This window comes from Amblyomma maculatum, chromosome 9 (assembly GCF_055883805.1).
Source record: "Amblyomma maculatum isolate TAMU_Amacu chromosome 9, ASM5588380v1, whole genome shotgun sequence".
In the NCBI taxonomy this organism is placed as follows: domain Eukaryota; kingdom Metazoa; phylum Arthropoda; class Arachnida; order Ixodida; family Ixodidae; genus Amblyomma; species Amblyomma maculatum.
This window is the reverse complement of record NC_139352.1, coordinates 34,133,580-34,151,693: the sequence shown is the minus strand read 5'-3', so window position 1 is coordinate 34,151,693 and position 18,114 is coordinate 34,133,580. Positions and strand designations below refer to the sequence as shown.

The 18,114-nt window shown below is 45.6% G+C and overlaps 1 pseudogene across 1 annotated transcript in view; it reads right to left on the bottom strand.

Moving 5' to 3' along the window:
* The window catches only part of LOC146178806 (uncharacterized), a 72,555-nt pseudogene extending 55,619 nt beyond the window's left edge, over positions 1-16,936 (bottom strand). The window contains exons 1-2 of the transcript XR_014700657.1: positions 16,624-16,936; positions 15,163-15,326 (exon numbers count right to left, since the gene is read on the bottom strand). The product of XR_014700657.1 is annotated as an uncharacterized LOC146178806 (transcript). The remainder of the gene's footprint in view (positions 1-15,162; positions 15,327-16,623) is intronic.
* Between the last annotated feature and the right edge of the window lie 1,178 nt (positions 16,937-18,114).

The window sequence follows — 18,114 nt, the reverse complement described above, 5'->3', positions numbered from 1 at the left end:
ATTCCTTTTGCAAGTCATGTTCTGGAGACGCATCTGAACAACTGAAGCCAGGACGTAGTCGACTCTATTCAATTCATCGATTAATCGAATGCATAAAGACGTTAGAATATCGCGATAGAATTTAAGAGGACAGTCTGGCGCCTTTGAAGTGCCAAAACGTGTTCTATCTGGAAACCTGCATGTATATATATGGGCAAAATCTGTTGGCAGCTTGTATGCATGAAACCGTAAAAGATGGGATGAGTTGGTGCAACATCGAAATCAGGAACAACACACTTGCAGATCTTTTAAGCTAAAAGGTGATGCGCAGTCCTTCTACAGGCAAATTTAACACACCGTGGGCAATATATTTCGTCTGCCTTAGTACCGAGTACAATTCAGGTGCGCCGTTGATCGAAAGTGCGTCTAGTGTGACAACCATGCGAAAGCAGATTAACACAACCCTCAAGAAAAACAAAAAGCTCAAGGGATATAACTTGCTGCTTCTTTTCTTCTACACCCTTATTTAGTTTTGCGTACATCAAGGGACACAACAGTATATCGATATTATCAGCGACGAGCATTAACCCAGCCGGCTACGCAACCCCCTACTATGCCACTTGCCCCACCTCAGTTCAGCTACCCTTAAACATGGCGGAAACGCGCGCGGCGGCCGATAGACGGCCGCAATTTCGCATAAGGTCTATTGGAGAGGCAATCCTTATGCTGAAACCAGCAAAATGCCAATTAATGAAACTGCAAGTACTTAGGGCACGTTTTAGCCATGAGTGTCTGCCCTGACCCAGAGAAGTTAGAGTGCGTGAGGTATTTTCCTAGACAGGGTGTCTAGTAAACCACTATTTTCAAGATCCCCGATTATTTCAGTGTTAATGGTCGTTAAAAATGCCAGTTTACTGAGAATTAAAAGCGCACTGATCTCAGAGTATGCAGGCCGTCCGCCCCGCAAAAAGCCAAGCCAATCCAATCCAATCCAATACGACTGTGCACGCGCGATTAGCAGCCACAATAGCAGCACAGCTCACCGATCGCTATTACGCTGGCCGCTGCCGGCGCTGTTATTCCTGCTTTTTGTCGCATACTATTCTCACGCAGCACTTCCACATATTTTATTGAGTACCCACTTCATGTGCATCTTAGTTCTATTGTGGCAGCTCAGCCATGTGTTGGCGTCACAGTAATATAGCGCGCCTTGCCTTGCAGCGCAGCCACCATGGCGGCCACGCGCTGGCGAGACGGCAAAAAAAAACCAACTCATGGATGCCATGCTGTGCGCCAGCTTAAAACGAAAATGCACTGCATAATATATCGTGCCATTTTCCCTGTCTTGGCGAAATTCTTGTCTCGTCTTTGCTTTTTCACCATTTGGGGAGAGCTACTTGCAGCCGGTAGCTGTTTTTGCTTCCAAAGGACCAAAAGGCGCTCTTCTTGCCCAACTACTTCGAACGAATTTATGCTGAAAATGAGAGTGAAACTAGCCATTCAACTTTTCAGCAATTCTGTCGCAAAAGGCATAAAGTTCTATGCCGAAGAGGTGCATCTTGATTCTATAGTGCAAAGCCAACTATAGAGTTTACGCTTTTTCTTACCAACCTATTTCATGCCCTCAACTGCCGCTTGCCAGAAGGCCTCACTCTTGGATGCAAGGACTTTAAAGTAATTGAGAGTGCATCCAAGTGGCTCGACAACTGGGAACAAGAAGTTGTTGATGGCAACATTTCCTGACCCAGTCAACTGCAGAGAGATTGCGAGTGACATTGAAGTCAGTTTGAGAGCTGTCCGCTTACCTCTTGACTAAATGCATGTTCAAATATGTTCTCACAGCTAAGATGAATCAAAACTATTTGGTATGCTTTTTTTTAAGAAGGTAAGCAAGAGACCAGAATGAACGCCCTACATTTCCAACATTTTTGCAGCTATGTTGAATGCCTTCACTGTATTCTTCGCTGAAGCGATCATAGTTGGGGAACTGCACAGCTCCTGAAAGGAGCCAGTCTGCTGTTGTGACTGGCCGACCTAAAAAAGCTGGAACAGCTGAGACATAAGATGGATGGTCAGCAAAGGAAACTTACGAGTGTGAAGAAGTATTCGAACACCATTACTGCAATGCAACTGTTGTTGACTGCATTATCTATTACGTCACCGGATTCATAACAAAGAAGTTAGTCAATCAAACATGGTGCGCTATTTGCAAAAAAGCACTTAAAAGGACACAAAAGGCTCTCAAAAGTAGCTGAAGACGAGAGGGAGGCTAAGGCATCCGAATACACACCTGAAGAGTTAGAAAACTCTTCAGCACACTGAGCAAGAGTTGCTAAGTATGAAGACCAGAGGGATGATATGATAAGACTACAGATGCTGTGCTGGTGCATTTTGAATTTACTTTCCCCTGCAATCTTCACAAAGAATGTATTTTTGCACAGTTGCTGCACTGTTACATTTGTATGCGCATGCATCGATAATGCCGGCAATTAAAGGCTAAGAATGAAAGAAAAGCCAGGATTTGTGCAAAATGTGGCGACGCCTGCATTATCCGACTTAACACTGAGGAGGCGGTGTGGCTGCATAGATGCACCCAGTGAGAGAGTAAGAAGTGAGAGAGAGACGTGTCAGTTGTGGACGTGGCGGCCATCACTGGGCAGTATTGCACAAGCGTGTGTTACTCCTGAGTGAGCAGTCGTGTGTCGCTCGCGCGTCCTCAACTCGGCGTCTTTCCCCTCACATCAGTCACTCCTCAGCCTTCATGGACAGCAGACGTGCACGCGTGGTGCTCCCTGGACCTCGGCTCCGAGCTGCTCGCCGCGTCGTGAAGCGACTTGTGCTTACCTCCGCGCTTAAGCAACGGGGGAGCCGGGTCTTGAAGACGAAAAAATTGCGAAAAAAACTATTTTTCAGTTTTATTATTTTTGGATTCCTTATGCTTTCCTGCATCTATTACCGAAAATTCAGCCCCCAAAGATGTGTTATAACTGAAATATTGACTATAATATAGCTCCAATGACGAGGATCGCGCTCATGCAATGCACCAGATTCGCCCGTTTTGTAGCGTCCGCAGTTTCAAAACCTCGCGGCGGATCGCGGCCATCTTGGTCTCATTCGAAGGAGCATCCTTTCGGCTTGCTTTCCCGCCAAGCAAAGGCATCCCAGACTACCCAGCAAACAAAATACAAAGCAAAAAAGAAAAGCAGCATAGAGCTACTCCATTGGTCCCTGCATGGCGCGAATTCAAACGGCCGCATCTCATTGGTCGGCGGCTGTTTCTGGCTGCTCCATGCCGGAACACGGGCGACGCCATTTTGTCAAGGCTTGGGTAGTCACGATGCCTCGAAAGTTTCACACCGTGCACAAATTTGGCAAAAAATGTAAGAAACGTGCCGAAAAGCGTCGAAAAGTGCCTCTGTCTTCAGCGGCAACCGCCGCGGACCCTTGGCGAACGTCGGAGTGCACAGCAACAGCGGAACACGGCTCGGCAAGTACGGCGACCTCGGACCCGCCGCGAATGCCCCCGAACGCGGTCCAGCGAGTGCGGTGGCCACCTCGGCAGTTCCCGAAATGGATGTTTCGGCTAGCTTCAGCTTGCAACCGGAACGCACAAGAGTGAACACGCACTTCTTGTCAAGCGAAGAGTGAGAAGTTCTGACGCAGCGAGCGGCGGAGAGAACGGCTGAGTTGGCATCAGTTTCAGCAACGAAGCGAAAAACGGAACTTCTGGCAACGGCACCTAGTGCGCCAGGCATTTTGTCGACGGCGTTCACAATTCTTGACCTCGATGCAGTGAACTGTTTACTGCGTTCTACTGGGTGCCTTACGTGTCACGGGACCATGAAAATCACAAAGGACAATGCTGAGTATGGACTAGCTGCAAAGCTAAGAAAGCTAAGAATGAAATGCATCAACTGTGGTGAAATTGGTGCTGAATGGAGCTCGCCTCGGGTCGCAGGGCAGTCGGAGGCAAATTGCAGGCCTTTCGAAATAAATTTGCTCGCGGCGCGTGCTGTTCAAAGCACCGGACTGGCACAAGCAGCTCTGAACGATCTTTTCGCAAATCTGGGAGTGTCGCATAGAGGCCTTCATAAAAAGACCTATCAGGACTACCTGAAACAGAAACTGAACCCGGCAGCAACACTAGCGTGCAGCAAGAGCCTGGATGAGTGTGCCAAAAGAGTGAAGGACCTCTACTAAGAACTGAACTTTGGAAATCCAGGGAACATTGCTGTAAGCTTTGATGGAACCTGGCACACACAAGGGCACTCATCTCACATTGGAGTTGCTGCAGTCATCGAACTTTTTTCGGGATATGTGCTGGGTTATGTTATTTTGTCGAATTTCTACCTGGGATGTTCATGTGCACCAGGAACTGACAGCCAGGAGTATCCTCAATAGAAGGCAAAACATGAGTGCCAGAAAAACACTAGCAGCAAGGCAGGCCAAATGGAGGCTGAGGCAGCCCTAATTCTGTTTCAAAGGTCACTTTCTCGCCATGGCCTGAGGTACACCACAATGCTGTTCGATGGTGACAGCAGGTCGTACCTCGCTGTACAAGAGGCCCAAGTGTATGGATTTATTTCAGTTGACAAAGAGGACTGTGTAAATCACGTCCAAAAACGAATGGGCACAGCACTTAGAAACCTCGTTTCAAAAAAGTCCGACGAGCGCATCAGTGGCAAGGGTCGGCTCACTGGAGACCTCATTTCAAAGCTGACCAACTACTATGGATGGGCACTGAAGTCAAATATAGGAGATATTGACAGGATGCAGAGGGCAGTCATGGCAACGTATCATAATGTAACATCAAATGATGAGAAGCATAACCACACCCTCTGCCCAAGTGGTGCTGAATCTTGGTGCAAGCACAATGCAGCCATAGCCAGAAATGAGCTCCCACCCAAACACAGGTACAGTCCGCCTCAAAATGTGTGCCAGGCATTGCTTCCAGTGTATGAGCGCCTTGCTGACAAAAGCCTTTTACAGCGATGCCAACGTGGCAAAACGCAGAACTCTAACGAGGCCCTTCACTCTCTCATCTGGAACCTCGCACCTAAAGACAAAAATGTCTCCCTTTTTGCAGTGCAGAACGCTGTAGCAGAAGCTGTCATGCGTTTGAACTTTGCCACATAGTATGCCAGCTCTAGCATACTAAGGGAGCTGCAGTTGGAACCAAGTGACAACAGTAGTTCTAGAGCTGCCGAGAAAGATAGGGTTCGTGCTGTGAAGTCCGAGAAAAAGCGTGCTGCGTCGGCAGCTTTCCAGACTTCCGTAAAGAAAAGGCAGCGTGGAAAACCTGATGAAGACTATTGCCCTGGGGCTTTCTAAGCCTTCACATTATATAACTGAATGCTTTCCTCCTCAATAAATCCTCTCATCTCATCGTAATGAGGTTTTTGCGTTTTTCTCAAGAACAAAATTTTGGTACACTCAAATTTTGTGAGAGGTGGGGCTTCACAACTGCTCAATATATTTTCATCATTCGTGTTTTATTTGAATCCTCTATGTGTGAGGTTTGCAATAAAAGCACAGTGCAACTAATATTTGACTTAGAACATTTCAAAATTTTATAGCTATTGCAAAAAGGCAGTTTCAGTTATTGACTTGAAAATTTGAACTTCCATAACTTTGTACAGATTGAACACAAAATAATGAAACAAGTCTTATTGCAAACCTTAGGCTTCCAGGGACACGCTTATATTAGTTTTAGCTATTGCTATGAAGCAATTCTTTTTCTATTGTTTTCATAACAATCAGACATAGTAATTAGCATAAAATTTGATCTATACACCACAGAGTAAATCTGACTGCATATTTGAAATCAGCATGCAAAACTACATAATTCTGGAAAGTTTCAGGTTGGTAGCTCTAAAAGTAAAAATTTTTTACTCAAGACCAGGCTCCCCCCTACTTGGCATTTGATTATGCAAATTGGCCGAATTTTTTATTTTTTTTTGCTCTCTGGGTGGTTAGCCTTGACCGCCTAGTAAAGAGCAGAGACATTAGTCTGCCAACCAAGATCCGTATAACCCGTGCTATGGTCTTTCCAGTTGTGATGTATGGATGCGAGAGTTGGACTGTGAAAAAGGCTGACCGCCGAAGAATTGACGCGTTTGAATTGTGGTGCTGGCGAAGACTCTTAAGAGTTCCTTGGACTGCCAGAAGATCAAATCAGTCGATACTGTCGACCATAAACCCTGACTGCTCATTGGAGGGTCAAATTCTAAAGTTAAAGCTCAGCTACTTTGGTCATCTGATGAGAAGAGAGGAGTCGCTGGAGAAAGATTTGATGTTGGGAAAGGTTGAGGGTCGCCGGAGAAGGGGTAGGCAGCGAACGCGATGGTTAGACGGCATTCTCGAGGCATTGCAGATGAAGCTATGTGATGTTAAGAAGATAGTGAGAGACCGGAAAGCGTGGCGTGACATGGTCCATAGGGTCACGAAGAGTCGGACACGACTGAACGCCTGAACTGAACTGAAAAGCACAATGCTTAAAATATTGATTCAATTTGTTCTAAAAAAAATTGGGGATGCATACATTAACATAATTTTTTTCCCTCTCTACATATGTTGAATGAAGCCATTGGCAAACTCAGAGGCAGAAGTCTAATCCAGCAATGAGTATAACTCTCAACAACAAAAAAAGATGTATAAATCAGAAAAATAGTGGTTCCATTCAGATATGTCGGTTGGTGAAGGCAATAAGGAAATGTTTTAGCCTTCGAGGTCATCAAGGAGTTCTTATTGTACAGTCGTGAGCAAAAGTGGTACACAACACGCAGCCGGTGGCGAAGCTCGGGAAAACTGCATCTAATGCCAACTAGTAACAGCGACAGGGGCAGCGACAGCGACGCATGCATGCCGAAGAAATGGAGCACCATCCCAAATGTCTTCATTCCGTTGCTAGATGGCGTTGAAATGCAGTTTTCCCGGGCTCTACCACAAGCTGCGTGCTGAAAGCCACTTTTGCTCATGACTGTTCATATATTATACTCAGTACTATTTTGTGCTGCTAGTGCATGACTTGGTTAAACGTATTTCTATTGTGTACTCAGTACTCTCAACCATATATGACATATTTCGAGGTTAAATTCTTATCCAAAAGCAGAATCTGTGCCAGTTTTTTGTAGTCAATGGTTTGCTTTATTAAACATCACAATCACTAAAGCATTTGAACACATTGTAGATTGCCACCACCTCCACAGCTGCCAGCACCTGTCCTTTTCCTGTCTGTGCTACAAACACAACTGAGTGACGAGGGTCACGTGACTGACATCCCACCAAGCAGTCGTGGATACTGACTGAATGCAAGTATACTTTGACTGTGCCAAAAACTTGCGGAGTTACCAACAGTGGGACTTTTTCCTTCTGTTTGAGAGCTCATATATTAAATTATGATTTTATTCCTGGCAGGTGTGACATGCAAAGCTTTCAACACCAATAGAACTTAGTTTTGCCAACATCACAAAAGAGTGGTTGGTGTTTGCCTTGTGACCAAGACCATGTCCAGACCTAAAGGCGCTGCGCAGCCACCATGAACAATGCCACAGTAGCAAGCAGCTCGGATCAGGACGCCTTCCTGCTCAGTTACAACTCAAGATTCTCAAAGGTGGGCCTCCAACCATTGACAGAGAGGAGCCTCCCAATCAAGCGAGCCACAAAAGAATACCCCCTTTCACGGCAGCACGTGACAAAAAAGAGGCATGGCAGCTGGTGTTCAGTATTGACAAAGATAAAAGCTGCCCAGCCTAGTGAGCTATGGACAAAGGCTGGAGTGGGACCAGTGTTGAGAACGATCTGGTTGACAGAAAAGCCTCCTTTGAAGGATATTTGCCCGTCATTCTTAGCTTGTAACTGACTGCAGTGGACGTGATAGAATGGTAGCACTGGCAGTTTCTTTTCTTTTTTTTTTTTTCAGTTTTCTTTCTGCCCTCTAGTGGTTGTACAGAATAACAGATGCACAACTTTTGCCAGCTCCCTCTTTTTAGAACGTTTTCATGCAAGAATGTTTGGCAGCGGTATTCAGCCCTTGTTTTTTTTTTTCCATGCCTTTTATCCATGCATATTAACAGGCTATTTTACATAACACAGTCGCACACAAGACAGAGGACACTTTGAGCGCTTACAACTGTACAGCAGAAAGTAGCCGATATACATAGCTTACTCAGATGATGCACACTAGCACAAGGCAACATGGAAACAGCACCAATTTTATCAAAGTAGGTGTGGGAGAAATTTTTGTTCAGCCTCATAAGAAAAACCAACTTGTTGCTGACACAGATGAAACCTGCCTTTTCATATTGTTGTGAAGATCGGCAGCGGCGCGAGAGGAGCCTGTCGCTAGGCCAGACATTACATCATCGTTCATCCTGTCGCCACGTTGTGCTGTCTCCTTGCTTGTCACCACGTAACATTTTGGTGGAGGTGCGGGGGAAGTCATCCCCATCCTCGCATTGGAGCATCGGCGCCATCTGTAAGCCAGGACCATCGACCGAGAGCCCTGGGACATCGCCGAGCAGCTTCACCTCAGCCTTTCCTGCTCAGACCCGACCAACTACCACCGCCAACTACTCAGTACTCTCAACCATATGTAACATATTTTGTGGTTAAATTCTTATCCAAAAAGCAGAATCTGTGCCAGTTTTTTGTAGTCAGTGGTTTGCTTTATTAAACTTCACAATCCCTAAAGCATTTGAACACATTGTAGGTTGCCACCACCTCCACAGCTGCCAGCACCTGTCCTTTTCCGGTCTGTGCTGCAAACACACCTGAGTGACGAGGGTCACGTGACCGACATCCCACCAAGCAGTCGTGGATTGCTTGGTGGGAAAGATTACTACAAGATGTCTCGCAAGACGTCTTGTAGCTTAAAAAAGTGGTTGCATTAGCTGTCTTGAAGACAGCTACAAAATGTACCAAGACAAGCATGAAAAAGTATCTTGTCAAGTCATCTTGTAAACGTCTAGCAGCTGTTCTGGGTGCCACTTCAGACGTCTATAAGATAACATGTTTATCTTCAGCAAGATGCCTTATAGCTATCTGGTAGACTGACATATGTTCAGTATATTATTTGTCTTTGTAGCCTAAAAAAGTGGGTGCATTAGCTGAGCTACAAGACCGCTGCAAGACATATCAGGACATCTGGCAATGTCTTGCATATCTTGTCAAGACATGTTCATCTAGTAGCCATCTCAGAGGTCAGTTGAGATGTCTGTCGGGCATCTTGTCTTGGCAAGACGGTTTATAGCAGTCTCATAGATGGGTTGGGTGTTTACTGGGCTGGTTGACGATAGCCAGCTGAAGCGTTTGTGTAGGGCTCGTCTGCGGTTGATTCCATCTGTAGAGATCTGCACATTCAGCTTCGAAAGCTATGACGCTTTGGGTCTCGCAAACGCCGTGCGGCGACTAGATCTGCAGCGCCCAGACTTTGTGATTTTATACATTGGTGGTAATGACCTCCGCAACCCAGATTTCGGTCTACAAGAGATTTGCGAGAACATTAAGGTACGTGATTTTACAAATCGTCGACACCTTTTAATTTGAGTACTGAAGTCTCATTTTTCATTTCACATCCTAGGCCCTTGTCCTGCAGCTGCTGGATAACGTGGGCATTGTTTTTGTAACAAAAATTTTGCCACGCTGCATAGGCCCAATAGAAAATGAAGTAAGCCGCCGCTGGCTCAACGGCCGCCGATTACTTAACAAAAAGCTGAAGAGGACTTTTATGACGATGAACCATATTGTGATACTGAACCTGGAAGTATGCATGCCATCTCGTGCAACGTGCGTCTTGACCTACACCTTAAAAGCGAACAGAGCACAGAAGAAGCAAGCAGAATTGAGACCATACTATGATCTAAAGGCCGACTTGCAGCAATGTTTATTCGTTAAAAAAACTGTCAAGGAGAAATTTAGTGCCTGCATTTGGCCGTGAACTAGTGAGCTCTTTTGGTAAAAAAATGCACAGAGTGTATACTAGCATAACCTTCGCCCTTCCTGCCCATTTCGGTCATCTCAAGCTTTACTGCATCAATTTACTTAATGTTTTTTATTCACATGCCTAACATGCAAAGTACAACAGGCAGAAAAAGCAGGGATGGCTGGGGAAATCCCTGACTGAGCCAAACCTAGATACCCATCAGCCGTCAAGAGGAAAGTGGGTGGAGCCTCACGGGTTCAGCTCGCTATTTACTATGCTCAGCCACCTCAGCCTATACCTCACTGGTACAAAAAAAAAACGATGCAAGCATGCATACTTCTCCAGCTGTGCTTTGCCGAGGGCAGTTCCAAACAGTCACTTGTTTGAAACAGCGACATCTGCGTTGGCCAGCTGCACGCACAAACTAAGCGAGTGCCCAGGGCAGCTCGAAGCCGTCACATGTTTGAACATGCTTCGACCCTTTCGACGGCCAACCTGCCAGCCCCTCCTTTCACCCTTCCCGCACATTGGACTTAAAAGATATCTTGCCGCCCCATCTCACTCTCTCCCAGTAGGTAAAAGAAATAAAAGCAAACACCGGCAGGAAACGCAGAAGGGACGTAGACAAACGTCAATTTTGTGCCCCGTGATTGTCCACACAAAAATATTCTTCCGCCTTGACAGTGTTGCCAGCAGATATCAGTTTTGGTTTCGCGACAGATCGGTTTCGCTGTTGGCAGAATTATTCTGCAACTTTTGGCGCAGGCGTGGCGCAGAAGTAGGCAAAAAATTGATTTCGCAGCAGCATGTAGCAGGATTTCTGATTTGGCACAGTTGGTGTAGCAGTTCCACCACTGTGGTCCTCTAGACATTGAAAAGGAGGACTGCACAAACCATGTTGCCAAACACCTCAGAAGCAGATTCAGCCAGCTAAAAACCCCACTACCGGGATGAGAGAAATTAAGAGTCCATCTTTCGAGCTATCTTTGAATGTTCCTTTGCAAAAATTAATACAGTCGAACCTCACTATAACAAAGTATTATGGGGCACAAAACTTTGTTCGTTATATCCGATATTCATTGTAAAAGTGTGCACCCAAATTCCTCTAAGTAAATATGTTAATAAAATGAAAAAATGCGCACTAATATGGACAACACAAAGGTGCAAAAAAAGCCCAATTCTTTAATTCAAAGCTTGGTGTAAACATGAAATCTTGCTTTTCAAAAAATTCCGTGTTGGAGAGCAAGCATGAATACTATGAAGAGATGTTGCCTTCGCGCACAATTTGTGCGCCGGAGCCAATGGACATGGGGAGTGCAGTGCACGCACATGGGTTGGTCACAGTAGCAGAGGCATGGCAGGGGCTCACGCCATGATAAGGAAATGGCGATGGCATGCCAGTCACATGCCAGTCAGCTGTTGCATGGTTGGACTCGATCAGCGGTGGCGGCGATGCTCAAGTCCGGCTATGGCCGTTTATGACCTCCGAGATCACCGTGCGTGGAGGTGCGATCTCTGACGCCATAAGCTGCTGGCGATAGTTTTTGTTGCCGCCACTAAATGACGCGGCACGCAAATGCGCAGGCGATTTAAACACACTTCTGCATCAGCAGATTCGATTTATTGAAAACTTTCGTTTCTTGATGTTTTTCCAGCTCCATTACGCATTTTTTTACAGTTTTGATGCAAAAGAACTGCTTCGTTAAACCGATCTAGCGTCAAATTTTGAGTTTCGTTATACAGAGAGATCTCCCACAGAAATAAACCATAGATCAACCAAACTTTGATTTTAATTCGTTTTATCCTATAATTCACTCTATCCGTGTTCGTTATAGCCAGGTTCGACTATGTAAAAACATGTGCACAAAAATCCCATTGTTCAGGGATACAGAATATGCACTATTGAGGCTACAGAAAAACTAATTAGTGTTTTGAAAAGAGCAGAAAAAAACTCTACAGCCACAGAAAACTTCATTGCTCTAAAGCCCTTATTAAAAAAAGTGTCTTCCATCTCCCTTAAAAAATTCTAATGTTCAACGCTGATGCTGAGGTCAGCTTCTAGCGTAAATCCCTTTCGCTTGACAGCCACTGGTTGAGAAGTTCGTGACAGATGTTTTTAGTGTGAATTCATTTTTTTTTTTGTACTGCCTGGGTTTCCACACTGTGGAAGCGTAATGCGGTGGCTGACCAATGCGCAACGCTCTTAGGTCGGGTGGAAATCAGAAATAAAGAGAGCATTCTTGATGGCATCAAGGAGGTTTGAACACATCTCCAGGGCTATCGAGGCATGCAAAGGACACCACAAGAGTACTGAGGAGTGCTAAGGCAAGTTGGCAAAGGCATGCATGAGCACTTCAATGGCAAACTCAAAGGTATGGAATGGTCTCTCAATGTATAGATGAAGTGTTCCAATGTCTGAACAGGCTACGAAGATGCATGGATGTCATGAGGCAAGCTAGAGCCAATATGCTGCACCAACCAGTGAATAATGAACGTCCAAACCTCACCAGCGATGACTATCAAGAGCCCCATTAGAAAAATGTATTAAAAAAGGTGAGACCATTATTACTCAAAGCCCAAGTGAAGGAAGATACCCAAATTATGAATGCGAAAGGTTCAAATCATTGCTTCATTTTAAACTTTGATGACCAGTGTAGCAGATAAGCTTTTCTTCTGACATAATTCATTGCTTATTTGCCAAGAATGGGAACATGAACCACAACATAAAGCCTCAGTTCATGCTCCCCTAATCAGCGAGTACCGAAATAAAGTGGGCAAACAATCTGTGCAGGCTGAAGTATGGCTCGATTAAGGGTGCCTGGAGAACTAGTTCTCTAACAAACCGGCGGCTCCCATAAAACTTAAATTGAGAGCTCTTGTTCTAGTGCACAGTTAAATTTCGTTAATTTGAACATGGTTGGCAAAAAATTCAGCATGATACAACAAATTCACAAAATTGCACGGCTGGAGTGCATTGTGCAAATTTCTGCAGAATTTAGAATTTCCAAACACTCCCTCCGGACAGTAGTCGGGCATCTTACCACTGCACCACCCCGGCAGGCACACGGCGGACGCCAGTGTGCTGTGCGATGTCAGCGCACGTTAAAGATCCCCAGGTGGTCGAACTTACTCCGTAGCCCTCCATTACGGCTCCCCTTTCTCTTTCCCCTTTCACTCCCACCTTCATCCCTTCCCTTGCGGCGCGGTTCAGGTGTCCACAGAGCAAGTCTGACAGATACTGCGCCTTTCCCTTCCTGTGAACCAACCAGCCAACCAAACACTCCCTCGTACCACGATGGAAGATAATGCATGAGCTATGACCACGCCCTCTTAATAGGCAACACCAGTCAATAGTCATGCTTACGCACCGCATGCAGTTATCAGCGGCATGCAAACAGCACATCACCAATGTCATGATCGCCATTCACTCTGACACGCTGTGTGTAGTGAACTGTGGCTGCACAACTGTATATTAATCGCGTCACCCATAAACAAGCCTAAGTGAAAGCATTTCCATGCTTCTGCATATGGATCTTCTTTTTTTGTTTGCATTACATGAAATTTTTAATAATACAAATGTTTTTGCAATCCCATAAGATTTGCATCATCAAGATTCTATAGGGGGTGTTCACTAAAGCACCGTGCGCTGTCCATTGTGGAGAACTGTGGTGCAGTCGGCCATTTTCGTGTTCGACGAACGAAAGAACAGGCGAACGTATCATACCAAGTGCTGTCATGTGGTTCCACGAGCAGTGGCATCCGCACCTATGGTTTATTGAGCTGTCGTAGACTGTAATAGCCGTACACAGGTCAAGCAACGGAAGCTGCAGAGCTGCACGAACGACGTCGGCTTTTTTAAGGTTCCGAACATACACACGAGCAACTCCACCCGAACGAAGCAACTCACCGAGATGCCATGTCACGTATGACTGGCACGGCTCAACAGCACAAGCATTACAGAAGATGTGAAAGCTATGTCAAAAATGGGCGGCCTGGAATCTTCTGGATTTTCCCTGGCAGCCAGCTGTTGTCATGATCTGAGCACGACTGCTCTTCCCGCACTTGCAAGCCATATTCCAGGTAAAAGAGAAGCGCGGCGACGCTACAACATGCATCATTGTTACCAGCCACACCCATACAGTGCGCCACCACACCTATTTGTTATGCTTTGCAGCAATACAAGCCTTCAAAGGAGGGCTCAACAAACTCTGGCATACCTGCCTCATTCAATCAGAAGTCGGATGTTCGCATCGTCTGCGAAGCAATATTCGGCGAAGGAACATAGGTGGGCGGAGTTGTTTTTTGGAAGGTTTAATGAGCTTTCTAAACTTATTTATAGGTAATAACAAACGAAATGAGTTTTGTTGCACAAAATCATTTCGAGCCCGCAGCGCAACGAGGTGGCACCACCAGGGCCATCACTGTGGCAACGGCTTCTTTTGCTTCGTTGCCGTCGCACTTCTCCAGACTTCTGATCAAATGAGGCAAGTGTGCCAAACAAGTGTGGTATAAAAAATACTGACTACAAAATTCCATTTCTGTGCTAAATTTGAGCTACAAGGACTGAGCGAAAGCTGGAATAAGCATTGTACACAACTCATGCAAAGAGAAAGTTCGTCTGCTTCAACCGCAGCTCAGCCGCTCGTAACGTAGTTGCGTCCTTCGAGTGGCCTGTAGGCTTTCAGTTGGCTTCTTACGACGACGCTCGTCCGTAGCACAAGGAACTCATGAATGCCAAACATATTTATGTGCAGCCACAGGTCGACACTTACCGTGCAGTTACGTATTGACTGTAAACTGGTCGGTGCCCCAGTTTTTGTTTTTTTTTATCTACCGGTTTCTGTCCCCATCGTGTAGACTCTGCAGATTATTCGAACTGTCACTCATGTTGCCGATTTAGTTTTCATTACATCAGTGCTGGCATAAGCTAGAGTGACGAATAAGACGGACGCAAATGAGCAGCTAAGCCGCCGCCCGTCCTAGTCAGAACAGGACGCAAAGATGGCGTCGGCTGCGTATTGACGCAGCCGACGCTCCATAACCACAGTTTACCTAGATAGATTATTATAGATTATAGATTAGATTATAGATTCGTGGTCTTTGCACTTAGGCTAGGTGTCACTGCGTGCAATTCGAAAAAGCAACTGCTTCTTCAGAATGTACTGCAGCGCAAAGCTAGTGGTTTCTGATGTGTTTCTCTTCACTGAAATGTCTCACAACGCGGAGGAGACAGCTGGCTGAAATCATCATGAGACACCCACCTGAAACATCCCAGGCTTCGGATGCACCATGGCTTACCTAACCAGCAAATGATCCTTGTGAAAAGGGTAACACTTGAATGCTTGCAAGGACATGAACGTGCGGCCACGCTTGGATGCCCACTCGGTTGCTCGACAGCGAGGAAGGCCACCACTGAACCCAATACCTGCATCCATCGAGGCATAACTGAGTAATTTACTCAAGACAAACCTGCAACAACTTACACTCCATCTCTAAAAGCCCGCTACATTTACATGGATAGTAATATGAAATACTCGCAATGGTCCTCGAAAGTTCTTTCACCTCATCCAAGCGGTCTAGCGTCCCGTGAACAAATGCATTCAACCTTGCACTCCCTTCATCACCAGTTTCATGTTCCTTGCGTGACTACCAGCGCGAGTCAATTTTAATTGCATTCTATGCCATTGAAACACCCTGCTAAGCAGTTTTTTTTTTTTTTTTTTTTTTTACAATATCTAAAGAATATACATCTTGTACAGAAGATCTTTTTTTTTTTTTTTTTTTTTTTCAGTTAGCGACGATTTCTACGAGTCAGTATTATGTAGCTTCTGTGTCGGTGCCAATCAGTAGACTCACAGAGATAGAACAAGCAAACTCGAAAATTTTTAAGCACAATGGGCAAGGAAAGAGCCCCTCAAATCTGCTCTTAACCCAAAAGCAACCAAAAGGAATTATCTCCTGACCTAGAATATGAAGCAGAACAAATTGCTTAGCACATTGCCTAAGTATGGCTTGCTGTTACTGCGCCCACTGGCACAAAATAGGCTCAAAGGGTTCCAAAGCACTCGGGCCAATCCCACGCAGTGACCTCAAACTCAGCAGACAATCTACATGATTGAAAAAAATGCACTGCGGGAAAAAAAGACGACGACTATACACGAAAAGAACAGCACACGGAAAGAGGACAATCTACAGATGCAGAAAATTCCAGAAATTGCCTATAATACCAAACTTTTTTAGCCTGGTTGGAGGATACTGTCACTGCAAAGCGGCTACGTGCTGAAGAAACGCCGCGACTTCACAGATCATCAAGCATGGTGCATGCTGCTGCTGCCATTCACTTTGTTTAATGAACAAGACGCCATTTACTCGATTTGCATAAAACAAATTGTTTACATGAAACATACTGCTACGCATTTTTCTCACAAGTAGCTCCTAAATTGCACAGAAGTGCGAGCTCAAATGACAGAGAAAGACAAGCTGACGCACACCTCAAAATGCCACCAAAGGCAACTACCGGTCCGCGTGCATTCTCCAGTGATAGGTCAGGGTGGTTGCTTGGACAAGTAACTTCACAAATGATCTTTTTCTTTTTATCCAAACCAAAGAGAAGCAGGAAAAGGCGACCCGACACCTGAATGGAACTGTGCTCTCCACAAGAAAATAGCCCAGCTTGGCTCTCCAAGCAATTGCACTCATAGAGAAAAACGTATGCAACCCACCTGGCACGTTGTTCTCCAAAGGCACTGCACTTCGGCTGACTTCAAATTGCTACAAGTACCACTGAACCAGTGTTCCGGCCATGGTTAAGACCAACTTGTCACAACTCGCACATGTAGGCGCGCAAGTTCTGCTGATTAGCTAGTTCATTGCCCGACATCACCTTTCATTGTAAGCATGGGACTGCCACTAGGATTAAAACAAACTTTCGACAACAGATGAAGCATATGGAGGCGTTCAGCGCCTAAGTAGCTCAAGCTCGTACACTGGACGTGCGACGCGCCACACACATGCCGCACGTCTTGCCACCCCCAACACACACCGGAAACAAAATTACAACAAAAGCTACAAGGGCGACACAAATTTCACAACATCCTGCACCGGGGCGGTCCCTTGATTTTCTCACGTGATTTACGTCATCACTTGAACCAGCGCGCGGTCTGTTGCGATGAGGATAGACTGCTCCCGGCCCCGATGGAATAACAAATAAAATGCTACGAAACCTAGACGACGCTTCCATAACGGCTCTCACCAACTACATGCAAGAAGTATGGAATAGCGGTCGTCTTCCCCAGCAGTGGAAAACTGCAAACGTTGTGCTAATTCCAAAACTTGGCAAGCCACCGAAATTGGAAAACCTCAGACCTAATTCTCTAACCTTATGCATTGGAAAGCTTATGGAACGCGTAATCCAAACTAGACTAACTAATTTCATGGAGAAAAACGACTTGTGGCCGCACGAGATGGTCGGATTCCGACCTGCACACAGGACGTAATGCTCCGATTACAACATGACATTATTGACTCGAAATCCAGAGACGCGAAGGTAAATTCTAGCACTACATCTAACAAAAGCATTTGACAACGTAAAACATCAGGCAATTCTCGCGGGACTGCAGGAATTAGGAGTCGGCGAGAGGATCGACATATAATTACGTAAAGGATTTCCTGACAAACAGGACGTTGAAAGTAAAGTTTCAGGACCTAGAATACCCCACTGTCCACCTTGAAGTAAAGGAACGCCGCAAGGCTCGGTGCTCTCCCCCTTCCTCTTTAACGTGGTGATGAGAGGCCTTCCCGCCGCTCTTAAAGTCATGAAAGATCTAAAGTTGACATTTACGCGGACGACGTTAATCTCTGGATGGACAATGGCAGCGACGGCAGCATAGAGGAACGCCTACAGGCGGCGGCCGACACCATTGTGTCCTACGCGGCCGAATGGGGTCTTTCGTGCTCTCAGCAAAAATCCAAACTTTTCACATATAACCCAAAATCAATGAGGTGCAAGGGAGGCTTTAACGTAGAAATTAAAGTCGATGGCAAAACCGTACCAAAAGTCCAGCAAATCAGAATCCTCGGACTTTTTATTCAAGAGGACGGGTATAACGACGGAACGATAAAAAAAAAAACAAAAAAAAAAAAACACTACCTACGCGACGCAATTGTAACAGGGATATTTAGGAGGATTGCATTCAAAGGCAGAGTCCTCAAAG